This window comes from Sinohyriopsis cumingii, chromosome 10 (genome assembly GCF_028554795.1).
Source record: "Sinohyriopsis cumingii isolate HCF-2022 chromosome 10, ASM2855479v2, whole genome shotgun sequence".
In the NCBI taxonomy this organism is placed as follows: domain Eukaryota; kingdom Metazoa; phylum Mollusca; class Bivalvia; order Unionida; family Unionidae; genus Sinohyriopsis; species Sinohyriopsis cumingii.
Window position 1 is genome coordinate 56828742 of NC_142970.1, and position 18149 is coordinate 56846890.

The 18149-nt window shown below is 33.8% G+C and overlaps 1 long non-coding RNA gene across 2 annotated transcripts in view; it reads left to right on the forward strand.

Moving 5' to 3' along the window:
* Nucleotides 1-18149, forward strand: part of LOC149790196 (uncharacterized) — a 33466-nt gene that overhangs the window by 3545 nt on the left and 11772 nt on the right. Inside the window, exon 2 of one of the 2 annotated variants that reach the window (XR_016424035.1) lies at nt 14486-14911. This is a non-coding gene — a long non-coding RNA (uncharacterized LOC149790196). The remainder of the gene's footprint in view (nt 1-14485; nt 14912-18149) is intronic. The other variant, XR_016424034.1, reaches the window with a different exon arrangement.

Genomic DNA, 18149 nt, shown 5'->3' on the forward strand with positions numbered 1-18149 from the left:
ACACACACACACACACACACACACACACACACACACACACACACACCAATCTCATCGAACAAGTTAGAGAGTTAAAAGAGTTTAAATTCGTTCCAAGCAAAAATCATTCACAGGCCTAGAGTAAGAGCATCCGACACCTATATCCCATGTACTAGTATCTCAAACTGCACCTGACATATATATCATGCACTAATGTCCCAACCTACACCTGACAGATATATATATATATATATATATATATATATATATATATATATATATATATATATATATATATATATATATATATATATATATATATATATATATATATATATATATATATATATATATATATATATATAATGCACTAGTGTCCTACCCAACACCTACAGGTATCACCTTTATCTCCTGCACCAGTTTCTCAACCCTACAGAGCCTTTTGCTTAGGTGGCGCTCTACAATTTTTATTTTTATTTTGCATAGGCTAATAATGTTAAATAAAAATGAATTTCTCAGGTTTTCTAACTGATTATACTGGTTATTTAAAAAGACCTGGTATATCTTAGGTATTGTTCAAATAAACATTTATTTCCCTTTTTTGGTGTATGATTGATGGGTATAATATTGGTTATAGAGCATTCAGCTTGGCCTTACTCCAGATGTGCACCGTTCAAAAAAGTACTAGCTCCACTTGGTCATTTTCACTTCCTGAACTTCAGAGGTAAATTATAAAAAAATTAGAGCCGATAAACTTTTTTTAATACACATTTTATATATTTGGTAATTCATTCATTGCACTTTCAGAAGCTGGTACTGTCCGTCTGGCAAAATTCATTGTCTATATTTAATAGCTACTAATGATAATGTTCTTTAGACAAATTCAGTGTGATTTTTGTAGCACAAGAGGGCAGTCGTTTTAGTTAGCAGTGTGCTTAGATCATGTACAATTTCCACAATTACAATATCTAAAGAAATGTCAGCCACATTACATCGAAGTAGCATAGATGTATTCTGACCACTGTGCATATTTCAAATGCAAACAACTTCACCTTACATACGCCACTCTCTCAATACTACATAATAACTGGCGAGCGCCCTTTAGCTAGAAGAGGATGAAGAATGGCGGAAGGTAAGTACTCGAGATACACGAGGACTAATTTGCTAAGCATGCAGACTCAGCTGTATGCATACATTCATGGCATTTTTTATTTGTAACGCAGCTATATGCATAAACTCAATGCATTGTTTTACTTGTGACTCAGCTATATGCATGAATTCCCGGCATGTTTTTAATTGTGACACAGCTGTATGCATACATTCATGGCATTTTTTTATTTGTAACGCAGCTATATGCATAAACTCAATGCATTGTTTTTGTTTGACTCAGCTATATTTATTCCGATCATAACAATGTCATAACAATTCATATAACCTCTTGTTGAATGTGGAGTAATGACTATTTCCTCCGAAACAAGATTATGTCAATTTTGTTTACTATACATGAATAATTAAATATTTGAATTGATTTTGTAATATATTGACTTCAGAGGTCAGGCGAATAATTTCAGTAAGATGTATATTATCGTACCTATTTCCACTGTGGTTAATAGGGAAAAAGACCTCTTTAGTTGCTTCTATGGTTCTTAATGGAACTTGGTTATATTCGCTGAAGAAATGGTAGCTAAGTGCATTTTCCAAGACACAATGAGGCACCCTACCCAACCCTGACTAGCCTAGGCTGGTATCAAACCCACGACCCTTGGATCACTATACCAACGCTCTACAACTGAGCTACTTCGGCTCCCTAACTTCATGTACTATAGATAAAAATATTTCACCTTTACACACACACACACACACACACACACACACACACACACACACACACACACACACACACACACTATATCACATTATTTCAACAACACAGTATTCTCCATTTTTTTTAAAAACAAGTATGCAGTAGTACAAGAATGTTCTCCAGGTCCGTCATAATTCACTGTTGTAGGTGGCGTTGTTTTATTTAATGGGTTTGACTCTCATTAAGCCAGTCATTATTCGGTGGGCACGCCAATATTTTTATGAAATAAAGCTGATCATTGATATAAAACAAAGAAATAAAAGCTCGGTAAGGACACTTTATTACTGTAATATTAATTAATCATGTAATAGGCATTAATTATTGATTCAACCAATATTCCGTTATATTGCCTAATCGGAAGACAGTCATGCCAGACGTGCTGTTGATTTATACCTATATGCCATTATAGTTTTATTCAACGGTGAAATTATGATCAAGACGTGTTATTCAGTCCTTGGTTCAAAAGTAGTACTGAACTTTTGCTTGCAAATTATAATTATAATAGGGGCCACGAGTGGCCGAGTGGTCTAAAGCTCTCCCCGTTACGGATCACTGCCATCTCACCTCTGTCTGCGTAGGTTCGAGTCTTTGATTCGGCCAATGTGGATATGTGAGAAAGCTTGCCAGTAGCTTCTCGAGGGTTGGGGGTTCTTTCCGGGGTTTTCCAGGGTTCTTCCTCCACCATTAATACTGTGCTGAAAAATGACGTTAAACCCTTCAACAACAACAACATAATTATAATACGGTCAATACCCACCCCGGCTCAGCAGTTAGAATGTCGGGCTCCGATGTCGAATCCTGCCAGATCATTCAGACTCGCCTGCTGCTCGACTTCCTTCGGCAAGGAACTCGACTCGCCACAACATAATCTGATGATGGTATAGACTACAGTTGGAACAGCACCACACGTGATAGGTGCAGTTAGGTCCTTTTCGTGGTCAGATATTCAAAGGAAAGAGACCGGTTCCTTGTAATTAAGTCCTTTTCGTGGTCAAACTTTCAAACGAAAAAGACATGAGCCATGCAATTAAGTCCCTTTAGTGCTCAAACATTCAAATGAAAAAGACAGAAGGCATGAAATTAAGTCCCGTTAGTGGTCAAACATTCAAATGAAAAAGAGAGGAGCCATGCAATTAAGTCCCGTTAGTGGTCAAACATTCAAACGAAAAAGACAGGAGTCATGCAATTAAGTCCCGTTATTGGTCAAACATTCAAATGAAAAAGACCGGATCCATGTAATTAAGTCCTTTTCGTGGTCAGATATTCAAAGGAAAGAGACCGGTTCCTTGTAATTAAGTCCTTTTCGTGGTCAAAATTTCAAATGAAAAAGACATGAGCCATGCAAGTAAGTCCCTTTAGTGGTCAAACATTCAAATGAAAAAGAGAGGAGCCATGCAATTAAGTCCCTTTAGTGGTCAAACATTCAAATGAAAAAGACAGGAGTCAGACAATAAAGTCCCTTCAGTGGTCAAACATTCAAATGAAAAAGACAGGAGCCATGCAATTAAGTCACTTTAGTGGTCAAACATTCAAATGAAAAAGGCAGGAGCCATGTAATTATGTCTTTTTCGTGGTCAGATAATCAAATGAAAAAAAAGAAGTCATGCATTTAAGTCCCTTTAGTGGTCTAACATTCAAATGAAAAAGACCGGATCCAATCATTCTTATCAGCATAGAAAACAAACCGAAAGAGATAATATGTTTCAAGTTCTCAGAATAAGTAACTCATCATACAGGCCTAAAACCCATTTATGATTAAGATGGTAGGATTTGTTTTCGTCACAATTACAGCATGACTTCAGAAAGCAAAAGATATTGTTTCATACATAATTCTGTAACACAAAATAAAGGGGTGGGTGGGTGTACCATTCATTCAAATTGAACCTGGCTTTCGTCGATATTGAATCTCTTTATCGTGATCTGGTTGTTTTCTCATACAGAATGCTGTATTGTTTTCTCATATATAATGTTGTATTGTTTTCTCACATAGAATGCTGTATTGTTTTCTCATATAGAATGCTGTATTGTTTTCGCATATAGAATGCTGTATTGTTTTAGTATATGGAATGATGTATTGGTTTCTCATATAGAATAATGTATTGTTTTCTCATATATAATGCTGTATTTTTGCTCATATAGAATGCTGTTGTTTTTTTTTTATATAGAATGCTGTATTGTCTTCTCATACATAGTTCTGTGTTGTTTTCTCATATAGAATGCTGTGTTGTTTTCTCATATAGAATGCTGTATTGCTGTTTTATTCTTGCCATAAGATCTGAAAATAAATTTGTTATAGACAAACGTATCTGTGCCTCGATCACCAAATCATTGAAGCAAAGTCTTTACATAATGATTTATGATTATAGGTGTCTTTCTCTTGGGGCTTTTCTCCTATGTATGCATGTTAACATAAATTGTAGTTATTTACACCTTTTGTGCGATATAGTCAGTCTTTTTTATTTATAAATTTAATTGTTGTATTAAATTTATGTTCACAAGAGACAGTAATGTATTGTTTTATGCAAACAAGGGCGGAACTAAACTCAAGAAATGTGATGTAGTGCTTGACTTCAATGGAACGTTGCACTATCGGCTCCACAATAATAACTATGACAAAAAAATAATTATAATTTATGAAAAGGTAAGGACTCCCTGACTCATTTAATAATAAATGTTGGGCGCTCGAGACCAGCGGATAGTTGGTTCTAATTCTGCCGGATCATCCAAACTTGTCTGTTATGATGTGTCCTTTGTTAAAACACTTTACTCAGCCGATGTACATCATCACATTCCAGCGCGACGTAATAAACCACAGTGGCGACAGCACCACATACTGATGGGTGCAATCAAGTCCCTTTCGTTGCTAAACATTCAAATAAAAATACCGGATCCGAACATTATAATGACCGGAACAATAGAAAACAAACGGACAGATACAATATCCATGAAGTTCTCAGAATAAGTAATTTCCAGATGGGCTTAAACCTCGTTGGGATTAAGATGGTAGGATTTGTTCTTTTCATCTCTAAAAAAGAAACATTGTCAGAAGACGGGATGACTTTCAAAGTACATACAGTGTCTAAAATTACACCACATGACTTCTAACCATCGCTCATTGCTTATGAACACAACTGGTCAAAGCAAACAATTAGGACATATACCACGTGACGTTTACGCCTTACTGTTTGCTTATGAACACAATTAGTCCAAACAGACAATTATTAAACAAACCACGTGACGACTACGCCATCTTATGAGCTTATCAAGACAAATATACCATGATTCCATCTTGGTTTTCCAAAAGGACTATACTGACATGGTCACATTCGTATTTGTTTTTTTTTTAAATACCCGAAAAATATAAACATGATTTCAGAGAGCAAATAACATTTTCTCACATATAATGTTGTATTGTTTTATAATATGGAATGCTGTATTGCTTTATTCAATGGAATGTTGTATTGTTTTGTCATATGGAATGCTGTATCGTTTTGTAATATGAAATTCTGTATTGTTTTGTCACGTGGAATGCTGTATTGTTATGTGATTTTGAATGTTCTATCGTGTTGTGACATGGAATGCTGTATACTATTGTGGTATAAATGCTGTGTTGTTATGTGATATTGAATTTTCTGTCGTTTTGTGAAATGGGATGCTGTATTGTTTTATCGAGTGGAATGCTTATTGTTTTGTGATATTGAATGCTCTATCATTTTTTGATATGGAATTATGTATTGTTTTGTTATGTGGAATGCTGTATTGTTTTGTCCTATGGAATGCTGTATTCTTTTGTCATACGGAATGCTGTATCGTATTGTGATATGGAATTCTGTATTGTTCTATCATATGAAATGCTGTTTTTTTTATCATATGTAATGCTGTGTTGTAGCCGTATGCACGTCATAAGATACGAGACAATGTTTCTGTTACCTGCGATGACCGGGACACTAAATCACTGACCCTAATGCTTTTAGTTTCGTTACAGAATGATTTACGATTGTATATGTGTTTCTCTTGTGGTCTTCCTCCGAGATAGGCATGTTCATAAAAATTGTAATTATAACATTGATTTTCAACGCGAATTTGCATGTTTACTTTTAACATTAATTTACACATCTTGCGGCACGGTCAGAGTTGATTTATGTATTCAATGAATAATTGTTTGCATTTATTTTTCGCAAGATATAACGATATGCAAGATCTGAAGAAAGCAATTTTACTTAAGTCCTCATCAAAACGTTTCCTATTCTCACTTGTTACTACCCTGAAGAAAGCAGTGTGACCTAATTTCTCATCAAAACGTTTCCTATCTTCACTTGTTGCTGCCGTGATGGGGGAAGGGGGTTAGTGACAGGCGACAACCTATCTAATATGTATTACTGAATTAGGATATTAAATATGATCTTCCAAGAACGTCTGAAATTATTTTTTTGCAAACATGGTAACTTCAGTTGTTATCATTGATAGTAGATGATGTGGCTTATATACACAGGAGCTTTCATTTTGTTCTTATCAATAGTCTTTCATAAATACCCCATATAAACTTCCGCAAATAGCAGACTTTTTATAGTCTTTCCAGATTTGTCACACGTAAAGGGATTTTGTTCTTTCAACGTTAGTTTAATGCAATACTCAATCGAAAGAAATTCGTTTGACGGACTCCGACAACACCGTATACGTATTGAGAAAAGGGCAATGTGTATTACCGAAGTAATACAAGCCAATGCAACACAATATAAGTGTGTGTGTGTGTGTGTGTGTGTGTGTGTGTGCACCATTCATTCAATTTTAATCCAGTACAACACAAAAAAGGGTGGGTGTATGCACCGTTCGTCGAATTTGCAACCAGTGCAACACACTATAAAGGGGTGGATGCGTGCACTATTCGTTCAATTTGAACCTGGCTTTCGTCGAGATTGAATCTCCTTATCGCGATCGGATGTCGTCAGACAAACAAACCCACCGTATGTACCCGTTTATAAGTGACGTGCATTTGAAAACTGTACAGATCCCGATATGCCGTCCCACCATGCGTCGGCAGATCTTGGTCTATGCAGTTTGTGATGAGTAATCTTTAGAACACACACAATAAATTATGATCTGCTGAGGCATAATGCGCAGGCAAATCACGGTCTGTCTTTTTTTTTGCAACTGGAGTCAGAGGTAATTGGGATAGTGGTTTCATGTGAAGCTTAAAAACGTAGCACCAAAATGACCACCGGTCATTTTCAACTGGATTTAGAAAGAGTCCAGGTAGGCTGCTATCATGTTCACCACGAGATTTACCAATAGGTGTTGCCGTATTAGATAGTGTTTGATATAGCTAGTAGTTTGACATAACCAATCGTCAGTTATACGCAGCATGTGATGTCTCCACCTACTAGCCACCGTCCTTTATGTGACCCGTTTCCTGACCTTCATCTAGATGAATATTACCCATAATTCAATAGCACGTAGAAGTCTTTCTTTTAAGAACAGTCACAATATATTTGACGATGTAAAAATCGCTTGTTATGTTTTCTTTTTGTTTTTGGTTTCTCGTCCAAATTTTTTCATTCAATGAATATGCTACGTAAGACAGTTTCGTGTCGAGGACCACAGGTTAAAATTTTGCATGCTTTCATCCACGTGAGATCAAGATATACTGGTCCAAACAAAATGCAGCGCATTCATTCATGGCTCTTGCATTAAAAGTCGTCGATGCAATTACATCTTTCATGACTTCTTTTTTGAAATTGTGTGCGGAAAAAATCTTCCAATTTAAATATTTCCTGTTTAGTAATCCTAGTTTTGATTTTATTAGCATGAAAATTTAAGCACATAGTGTTATATACACGGCTGTTTAATTTTTCGCAATAAATTTAGTATCATACTAAAAAGCAAGGCACACATTACACGTATGGTTTTCCAAAGTCCACAGTCCTGCTTGACTACCTTTAGCTTCTAATGTTGTTGTAGTTCGTAACAAACACGTTTTGTTCACATTTAGGATTCTCATGTATTGGTCTTTGTACATGGAGGGAAACCAAACACAATTAGATAGTGATTCATGGAGGTTTTGTATTAATAAAGGCTATAAATAAAAAAATGTATTTCTTCTTAAACAGTAAAAATGTATTTAATGATGTATATGACGCATGCGCAGCATCCAGCAATTTTGATACTGTACATTTTCTGTTATTAGAAATGCTTCCACGCGTGACTAGAATCGTATTAAACTTTTATGTTTCAAACTTCCTCTTTGTGTTCATTAGCAATTTACTTCTTCTTTATTATTACACCATTTCCCCCAGACCGTTTTCCAGTGACCCGAATGACTGCCGTGAAACAAATCATTGGCCCACACGTTTCTAGAAAGCCCCTTTCGCCGGAAATGCCACTAAAACATGCTACTACAAACCCGTCATAGAAGAGTCCTTTGATCGCTAAACAATTGGTTAATAATTGATGGAGAATATTGGTGAAATGAATTCCTTCGATTGTCTTAGCAGCGAGTAATTGTTCTCCATCTTTCCGGCTTCAATCAACTCGCACAACATCCTTAACTCAATTAGCTAATTTGGAGCCCGCCATAATTGAGACTTGTAAATATTTGTAGAAGTTGTTAAGTACGGAGCAGATACATTTAGGAGGACTAAACGCTATTTAGAATCGTATAAAGAACACAGACAATACAGGATTGAAGCACATTACGAAGCAAGACAAATACACGATCGCCTACAGGAAAGGGTGGAAAATAGATAGGATCAAACAGAAAGAACTGATACAAGAAAACAATAAATCTGGGAATTAATTTTCAAATAGAATTTCACCAACAATTACAGCTTTTATGACGACGGACACAGGTCTTCTTTCGCAATCGACTGAAAAGGTAATAAATAAATAAATAAGTAAATAAAGCATATATACTGCAATGAAAAGGATAATTCATAGAATGGGCAAAGAAATTAATCGATGAAATGGAAACGTACAAAAAAATGTACGAGTTCGCTGTACATGTTAAAACGCCCCCCCCCCCAACCAACGTTTGAGCTTTATGTTGAATGTTGGAAACTAATGCCGTTTTATGGAGACTAATATGAAACACATGTACGTAAGATGTAATATTAGAATTGCATGTGCATAAGAGATAGCTTATGTAATGAATGTACATAGAGGGCAATTCGTAGGTAATGAATGTACATATAGGCAATTCATATATAATGAAAGTACATATAGGCAATTCGTATATAATGAATGTACATATAGGAAATTCATATGTAATGAATGTACATAGAGGCAATTCATATATAATGAATGTACATATAGGAAATTCATATGTAATGAATGTACATAGAGGCAATTCATATATAATGAAAGTACATATAGGCAATTCATATATAATGAATGTACATATAGGAAATTTATATGTAATGAATGCACATATAGGCAATTTATATGTAATGAATGTACATATAGACAATTCATATGTAATGAATGTACATATAGGCAATTTATATATAATGAATGTACCTATAGGTAATTCATATGTAATGAAAGTAAATATAGGCAATAAATATATAATGAATGTACATGTAGGAAATTCATATGTAATGAACGTACATATAGGCAATTTATATATAATGAATGTACATATAGGTAATTCATATGTAATGAAAGTAAATATAGGCAATTCATATATAATGAATGTACATATAGGAAATTCATATGTAATGAATGCACATATAGGCAATTTATATATAATGAATGTACATAGATAGCAATTCATATGTAATGAATGTACATATAGGCAATTCATATATAATGAAAGTAAATATAGGCAATTCATATGTAATCAATGCACAAATAGTCAATTCATATATAATGAATGTACATAGATGCAATTCATATATGGTGAATGTACATGGAGGCAATTCATATGTAATGAATGTACATATAGGCAATTTATATGTAATGAATGTACATATAGGGCAATTCATAGGTAATAAGTGTACATATAGGCAATTTATATATAATGAAAGTACATATAGGCTATTCATATGTAATGAATGTACATAGAGGCAATTCATATGTAATGAATGTACATGGAGGCAATTTATATGTAATGAATGTACATAGAGGGCAATTCATAGGTAATAAGTGTACATATAGGCAATTCATATGTAATGAATGTACATATAGGAAATTCATATGTAATGAATGTACATATAGGCAATTCATATGTAATGAATGTACATATGGGCAATTCATATGTAATGAATGTACATATAGGAAATTCATATGTAATGAATGTACATATAGGAAATTCATATGTAATGAATGTACATAGAGGCAATTCATATGTAATGCATGTACATATAGACAATTCATATGTAATGAATGTACATATGGGCAATTCATATGTAATGGATGTACGTATAGGGCAATTCATATGTAATGAATATACATAGAGGGCAATTCATATGTAACGAATTCACTTAGAGGCAATTCATATGAAATGAATGGACATATAGGCATTTCATATGTAATGAATATACATAGAGGCAATTCATATGTAATGAATTTACTTAGAGGCAATCCATATGTAATAAATGTCCATATAGGCAATTCATATGTAATAAATGCACATATAGGCAATTCATATGTAATGCATGTACTTAGAGGCAATTCATATGTAATGCATGTACTTAGAGGCAACTCATATGTAATGAATGTACATAGGAGCAATATATATAATGAATGTACATATTGGTCAATTCATATGTAATAAATGTACATATAGGCAATTCATATGTAATAAATGCACATATAGGCAATTCATATGCAATGCATGTACTTAGAGGCAATTCATATATAATGAATGTACTTGGGACTGGTCAGTCTAGGTCAGGATAATGTGACTGGGTGGGACATGATGCCACATTTCTGCAGAATGATGTCTCAGTGTACAACTGCAACACTGCAGACACCGTAGCGATATGACTGAAAAATTGTTAAAGCTACGTTACAAAATCCAAATCACACACACGCACACACAACGAGTGTGTGATTTAAGATTTGTTTGTAAAACAAAGGAAATTACATAGGTTAGTAAATTAAGTTATTAACAGTTTTGCCCTTTGTGTGGACCATCATTCTTTTTGAATGAAGCCGAAAATCAAGGTATCAGAAAACATCAGCAAATTGTTGCCGGTAAAGTATACTACAATGATATAATTTTGTTGTTTACTTTAATACATGCATTTAATGTAACTCATCAAAAATAGGTCCTACTTGGGAAGGTTTTCTCAATGATTGGTCAGAACAGATTAGCCATATGTTATAGTTCTGAAAGTGGATAGTCACGTTCTTGGCATTGTCAGCTAGTTCAATTTAGGTATTTAAATAAACTTAAATAACTATATCTTCTTTGAATGTCAGATTTCATCCTGCACAGGTGTTGGGGTGAGGGCTTGGGAGAAACTGATATGTCTCATTATGTCAAATAGTTAGAGTTTTCTAAATGTTATAAAAAGCATTTGTTTAGCCTAAAACTTGTCAATATTAAAATTATGTTATAAAGTCCTCTATGATGACCCACATTATGTGGGCTCAAGGTCATGTCTGTGGTCCACTGTATTTTTTCTAACACTACCAGCGACATTGTAATGCTTGTCATAAACTAAAGCAGTGTTTACAGTCAAATTATGAGACCCTTATGCATTTCATAGAAAATATGAAATTAAAGCTGTGTTTACAGTCGAATTATGAGACCGTGGTAATGACAACTAACATGGTAATGACTGCTAACACGGTAATGACAGCAGCACCATAATTTTACCAAACATAGTTTATTTTAATCAAATCTGGCATACAGTTTTGTATCGATGAGACGTAACTTGAGTTTGATTTTAAGTGTTTTGTGTCATCATTTGAATAATCTATTACTACTGATTGTGCATTTGAAGAATCTATTTGACCCTGACTGTCCATTCGCGTAACGTTTGCTTTCCAGGGGATAATGTTAACAATATATTTGTAAGCGTTTAATCTGGATTTTCATGTATCTTTATACAGAGTTGGCATTGGATGAATTTTATTTGAATGTTTCATAATTTGTAAGAATGATTGACTCTGATTGACGTTCCTGTTAAATCTGGCATCGGATGCGAGTTTTTGCGATAGATGTTTGGATTTGGTTTTGAAAATTAGATAAAAGTTCACGACTGCTCTTTTTTTGTAAGAGACGAATGGTCAATTGATGATCTCGTAATTTGTCTACAAAGTGACTTGTCAAATCACGAGTTATGTTTCAAAAAATAGCTTCATGTCTCCAACAGTTTTAATGGAAAATAACAGGCTTTCATTTTTGTTTATCACATATATTGCTATCGTTTGATTTGTCTTTTCGATAAATATTTTATAGCATTATAACACTCGACGGTTATGTTGTGTCGGGGCAACGAAACAAAGGTCCCTTGCCCAAAAGCAACCCACGTAGCAAATCTTTGGCAGTAATTCTCATCCGTCTGGTCAATATGATATATATATATATATATATATATATATATATATATATATATATATATATATATATATATATATATATATATATATATATATATATATATATATATATATATATATATATAACGTAATCCTTCAGTTTCCTCTGCACCGATGATTGGTCTCTATAAAACACTGACCGATGGAATTTTACTGAAAGTGACCGATCCTCGATGATCAGTTAATCTGAACAGCATTAGCTGAAATATATAAACAAATCAGGCATGTAATTTAATATCGTTGACTCTGATTTCCACCATTCCACATCTTCATTTACAGGCAACATGGTCATTGATCGTCTTTTCTGGACACTATTTTATTACGGATTGTAGGATTTCACTTAAATTTGGTACCAACGCTGTTTTTCACTTGGGTTTCAGCAGCATAGTTTTACCAACTACATGTATTATTCGATTGTATTAATGAGACTCAACGAAATTCCATTTCCAGCTTTTTAGGGCCAAATGTAGAGGCAATATGGCCGCTGATTACCCGTTCCCAAACATTGGTTTCCTGAGGATAGGTTGACTCATGAACATTGGATATAAATACAATTTTGCATATGCAGCATTATTTGGATAAAATTCTGTGTAATGTATATACATGCAGCTTTATCTGGATACACATCTATGTAAGATATATGCATGCAGTTTTATTTGGATACAATTCTATGTAATGTATATACATGCAGCTTTATCTGGATACACATCTGTGTAAGATATATACATGCAGTTTTATTTGGATAAAATTCTGTCTAGTTTTACATAATCATCTTTATGTGGATAAGATCCTGTTATATATATATATATATATATATATATATATATATATATATATATATATATATATATATATATATATATATATATATATATACGAAGAGTGAGTTTTATATAAGCAGCTTTATGTGGATAAGATGCTGTGTTGCTATTATATATATATATATATATATATATATATATATATATATATATATATATATATATATATATATATATATATATATATATATATATATATATATATATATCATGCTGGCCCATCATTAAAGGATTAAAATATATATTAGTATCTGCTGGTTGTAGTGAACATTTTCCATAATGAATATCTCAAAACTATGAAAATGGTAAGTCCGGTAGGTAGACGTTGTTTTGTTTTTTCTTTTTTATTGATTAAGCTAAGATTTTCTTCGCCTTGTTGTCAAATCTTCACCTACATGATTGATGGACCTGAACTTGATTATAGCTTTCTACAATTTACTATCCGAGATTTACACTTAAACACGAACATATATTTACAATCTACTATTTTTGATTTGAGATTTACACCTAAACACGAACAACCTATCGATCAGTTAATATCAACCAGAGATTAATTATGTGATAATTTTGAAAATATGAATACAACTTTAACGTCTTCACACAAAATATGATGCCATCCAGTTGGAATTACGATTATCAAATAGCAGACAAATTGGGGCATGCACTTGAGAATTATAGACGATGATGACAATGCTAACGTTGATGATGATGGTTGCATTATTTATAAGAGGAAACGATAGAATGTGATCGAACAGAGATATGCATTTATCTTCTAAATTGGTCTACTAAACGCAGAGACAACTGATACTGCCATTATTCTCCGTGGACATACTTTCAGAAAAAGATAAAAGCAAAGATGACAATAACAAAAAAAAAATAAACAGCATGTAACCCTCAATACAATGAGTTGATCAGTATCATCCACATTTCAGATTAAATAGCCTGCAAATTACCTTTAATAATATTACTTTCATGTATGGATAGAAGGAAAACAGAAGAACATCAAATATATTACTGTGGCAATAAACATAAACAATAATCAAGTCTGATTTGTGTCCTAAATCCGATTTTATCAAAATCCTCTTCGTCTGTATCTTTATCCACATGATAATTACATTTTATGTCGGTGCGAATGCATAATTTTCGCATTTTTGAAGTGCACACATATAATGAAAACCAGCCATATACTGGTGATATGCATCGGGAACGAGAGCTCACAGGTGTCCACAACCAATGGCAATTGTCAGTATTCATGGCGATGTTTTTCCTCCTGCAGGTAACAAAGACAAAGTAATCGAAGCCAGACGTTTGAACGAAGCATTGTTGGGTAGCGCCAATTAAAAATTGAGAAAGTGATTTTATTCATGAAATCATCTGAGGGAATGCAGTGATAATCGAGCGGCAGCGTGATAGTTTGAGCAACAGACCAGGGCGACAGTCCAAAAGAGTGATAGTTCGAGAAACAGACCAGGGTGATATTCGAGAAAAAGAGTGATATTTTAAGCAACAAAGCAGGGTGATACTCGAAAACAGTGACAGCTCCAGCAAAATACCAGGGTGATAATCGTGAAGCAGGGTGATAGCTCCAGCAACAAAGCAGGGTGATAATCGAGAAGCAGAGTGATAGTTCGAGCGAGTGCCCTGAAGTATTAACGTCTTAAAGCAGCGACATTTCAATATTGGCCTACATAAACAAGGTGAGGTAAGTGTAGAAACCGTTACAATATTGACAAACATATACTTTGAGTTAAGTGAACTGTTACAATATTTGCCCAAATATACAAGGTGAGGAAAGTGTAATATAATGTTACAATGTTGGCCCAAATATCCGTGGTGGGGTAAATGTAATTTAATGTTACAGTACTGGTCCAAATATACACGGTGGGGTAAATGTAATTTAATGCTACAGTACTGGTCCAAATATAAACGGTGGGGTAAATGTAATTTAATGTTACAGTACTGGTCAAATATAAACGGTGGGGTAAATGTAATTTAATGTTACAGTACTGGTCCAAATATAAACGGTGGGGTAAATGTAATTTAATGTTACAGTACTGGTCCAAATATACACGGTGAGGCACGTATGATACATTTTACTTTTGCGGTATTCGTGACGACGATGATGATGGTGCTAGTGAGGACAAGGATCATTATGATAAAGATAACGATTAGTGGTGGTAAAATGAAAAGAGCAGAAAAATTAACCTTGTATATCCTCACGGTGACATGTACATTATTAAATTACATTACAGTATTACATTGTACTAAGGAGTTAATGTTGAGTTATATTAAGGGTCGTCCATTTAACTTTGTGGTTACCTGAGATTTTCTTTCGTGACGGAATATTTTTCACATTTACCTAAAGAGAATTAATTTTTCTTTCAACTAATATAATCGTTTCTTTTCTTATTCTATAAATAAATAAAAAATATTTTTATCAGGCTACATGTTGTGTTTTTTTTTATATAAAAAAAATATACTAGTACCCCCTAAAAAACTGAATGGTCGTTCCGTTAATCTAAAACACCTTCATTTTAATGCGAAAAAGTATAAAAGTGGGCAGTATAATTCGTCGTTGGCATTACTACTACAGTTTAGATTCTAAATTAGATACATCGACAAAACTCCATATATGTTTTGTTCCGTGGAAATAACGAACTTGATAGGGCGTAGGAATATATCGAATCCGTTAGATATAACAAATCTAAAAGTTTAATTAAGTTTAGAACTGCAATGCATATGTTTCCCGTTGAAACTGGTAGGTGTGCTAATATTCCCCATAACAACTCTCAAAAATATTTGCAGGTGTTTGGATAGTGTTTTCCCAAATTTGTAAACCCTGTTAAACATTATGTAGTATCATCACACGCTATATGTATTCATGTTCATTTTCTTATATACCTCATATGTCTAAAACCTTTTCAACATAACTGTAATAAAGTCTCGTCTTGTCTTGTCTTGACTTGTACCTACGCAGCATCAAACGAGTTAATTTCCCTGACCCTACAAAACCCTTATGTGTTTTGTGTTTATTAAACGTGCCCTTTTTGTTCACCCATTCTTTTCAATTCCTTTTTAATGCGTAATTCTAAAAGGAATGATTTAGACGTTTGGAATTTATTGAAAGATATGGTGCAACCTTCTGAAAATCCCCACGTGACGTTCGTATCCTGGACTAGGCTAGATATATAATGTGCACTTACGCCATCAGTCTATCTAAAATGCAGATATGGCGATTAACTCTTTAGCTTTGATGTTTTGTTTTATTGCTTGAAATAATGTTGCATGGAACATGTGCAAAGACTTAAACGCAAGTGGATCCTTACCTCTCAAATGGAACTCAGGTTTTTGAATAATTAAGTGACCCTTTCTCTTACACTCTACTGAATAGGCACACTCTGTTTCCAGGCAAATGTTAGGGTCAATTTCACAGAATAACAGTAATTAAATACATTCAGTTGTACGAAGAAAGCTCATTAATTTACGGCACTTTCAAACTTTCGATTTTTAAGTTTTCTTTTAATACAAGATAGTATTGATGCATTAAACTTAAAGTAGATAGTTTTTTTTTCTTCATATATTTAAGAAAACGAAGATTCAGTCTCTTTCTAACTTTAATATTCATTTGGATATTTTAAATCGAAAATTATATTCAGTATTGCTGTGTTTTCTTCTCTTTATTCTCTGCCTGAACTGTCGCAAGAGTTGAAAATGTGAACAAGCACACAAGCCCTGCTTGTGCCACTAGCGATAAAAAGTATTAATAGTCACGTTTTCTAAATGATGTTAAAATGGTACACAAAATTTCATCCGAATTCTTTCTTGTATCCATTCCCCTCTCATGCGTAAATGACAAAATAAGCGACAAATCTGGAGTGAGAGAGAAAAACATTGTGCTGGACCAAAACATTAAAACTTAACTTGTACCAAGTAAGCTACAGTGATTTGGTTCGTCGTAACGTTTACGCTTTCCTTGGGATCTATCTACAGTGTTCATAATATCAATGATACATAGTTTCAATCGCAAGTCGACACACTGAGCCTACTTGTTTAATGTGTTGGTTACGAGGTGCACATACTGTATTGTGTTTTAATCCTTTGTTGTTTCTTAAACCTATTATAATGTTCTAAATATCGATTATTAATTATTAAATATACAAATTTCCAAATGCTCTCTCTCTCTCTCTCTCTCTCTCTCTCTTGCGCGCGCGCGCGACTAACGTAGATACGGGCGAAAATAGATGAAAATACGAGCGTTGGGGATTTTCGCTTGTGTCATAGGACGATGTCTCTGGATCTATGAATGATGGTAATGCTAGTCAAGCCGTTTGGGGGGGGGGGAGAGAGAGAGAGAGAGAGAGAGAGAGAGAGAGAGAGAGAATTTTAGATAAACTGTCAATATATTAAAATATTTTAATTACCTCTTGTTGGTTCGTCATTTCACTTCGTTTCTATTCGACGCTAATTTCCATACGCCAGTACGTGAATGCCTCACAGTACAAGAATAGTGTACAAGAAGCTAACATTGTTTGCAGTGCACTGCTTTCTTCATGAGAAACCATATTTCATGTTTAAATCATGAGTGTGTTTTATATTTATTTAATAAATGGGAATAAATATAGAAACTGAAAAAGAAAACAATGAACTTATCAATTTGCATACTATTCTGAATAACAAAAAAAATAATCATAGAACTACATTTTGTAGCGGACACACTCGCAGGGATGTGAGGAGTTCATGCAGTCGGTCAATACACATCGTAACTCCATTCAAAGTGCAAATATGTGTATTTGTATGTGATATTTATAGATTACTGCATTTGTATGGGAAAATATGAACGAGTTTTTTTGGATGGAATACTGCACGACCTTGTGAGTGCAGTATATCCTTCCGACAAAACGAGTTCATATTTTCCCATACAAATGCAGCAACCTTTTTAT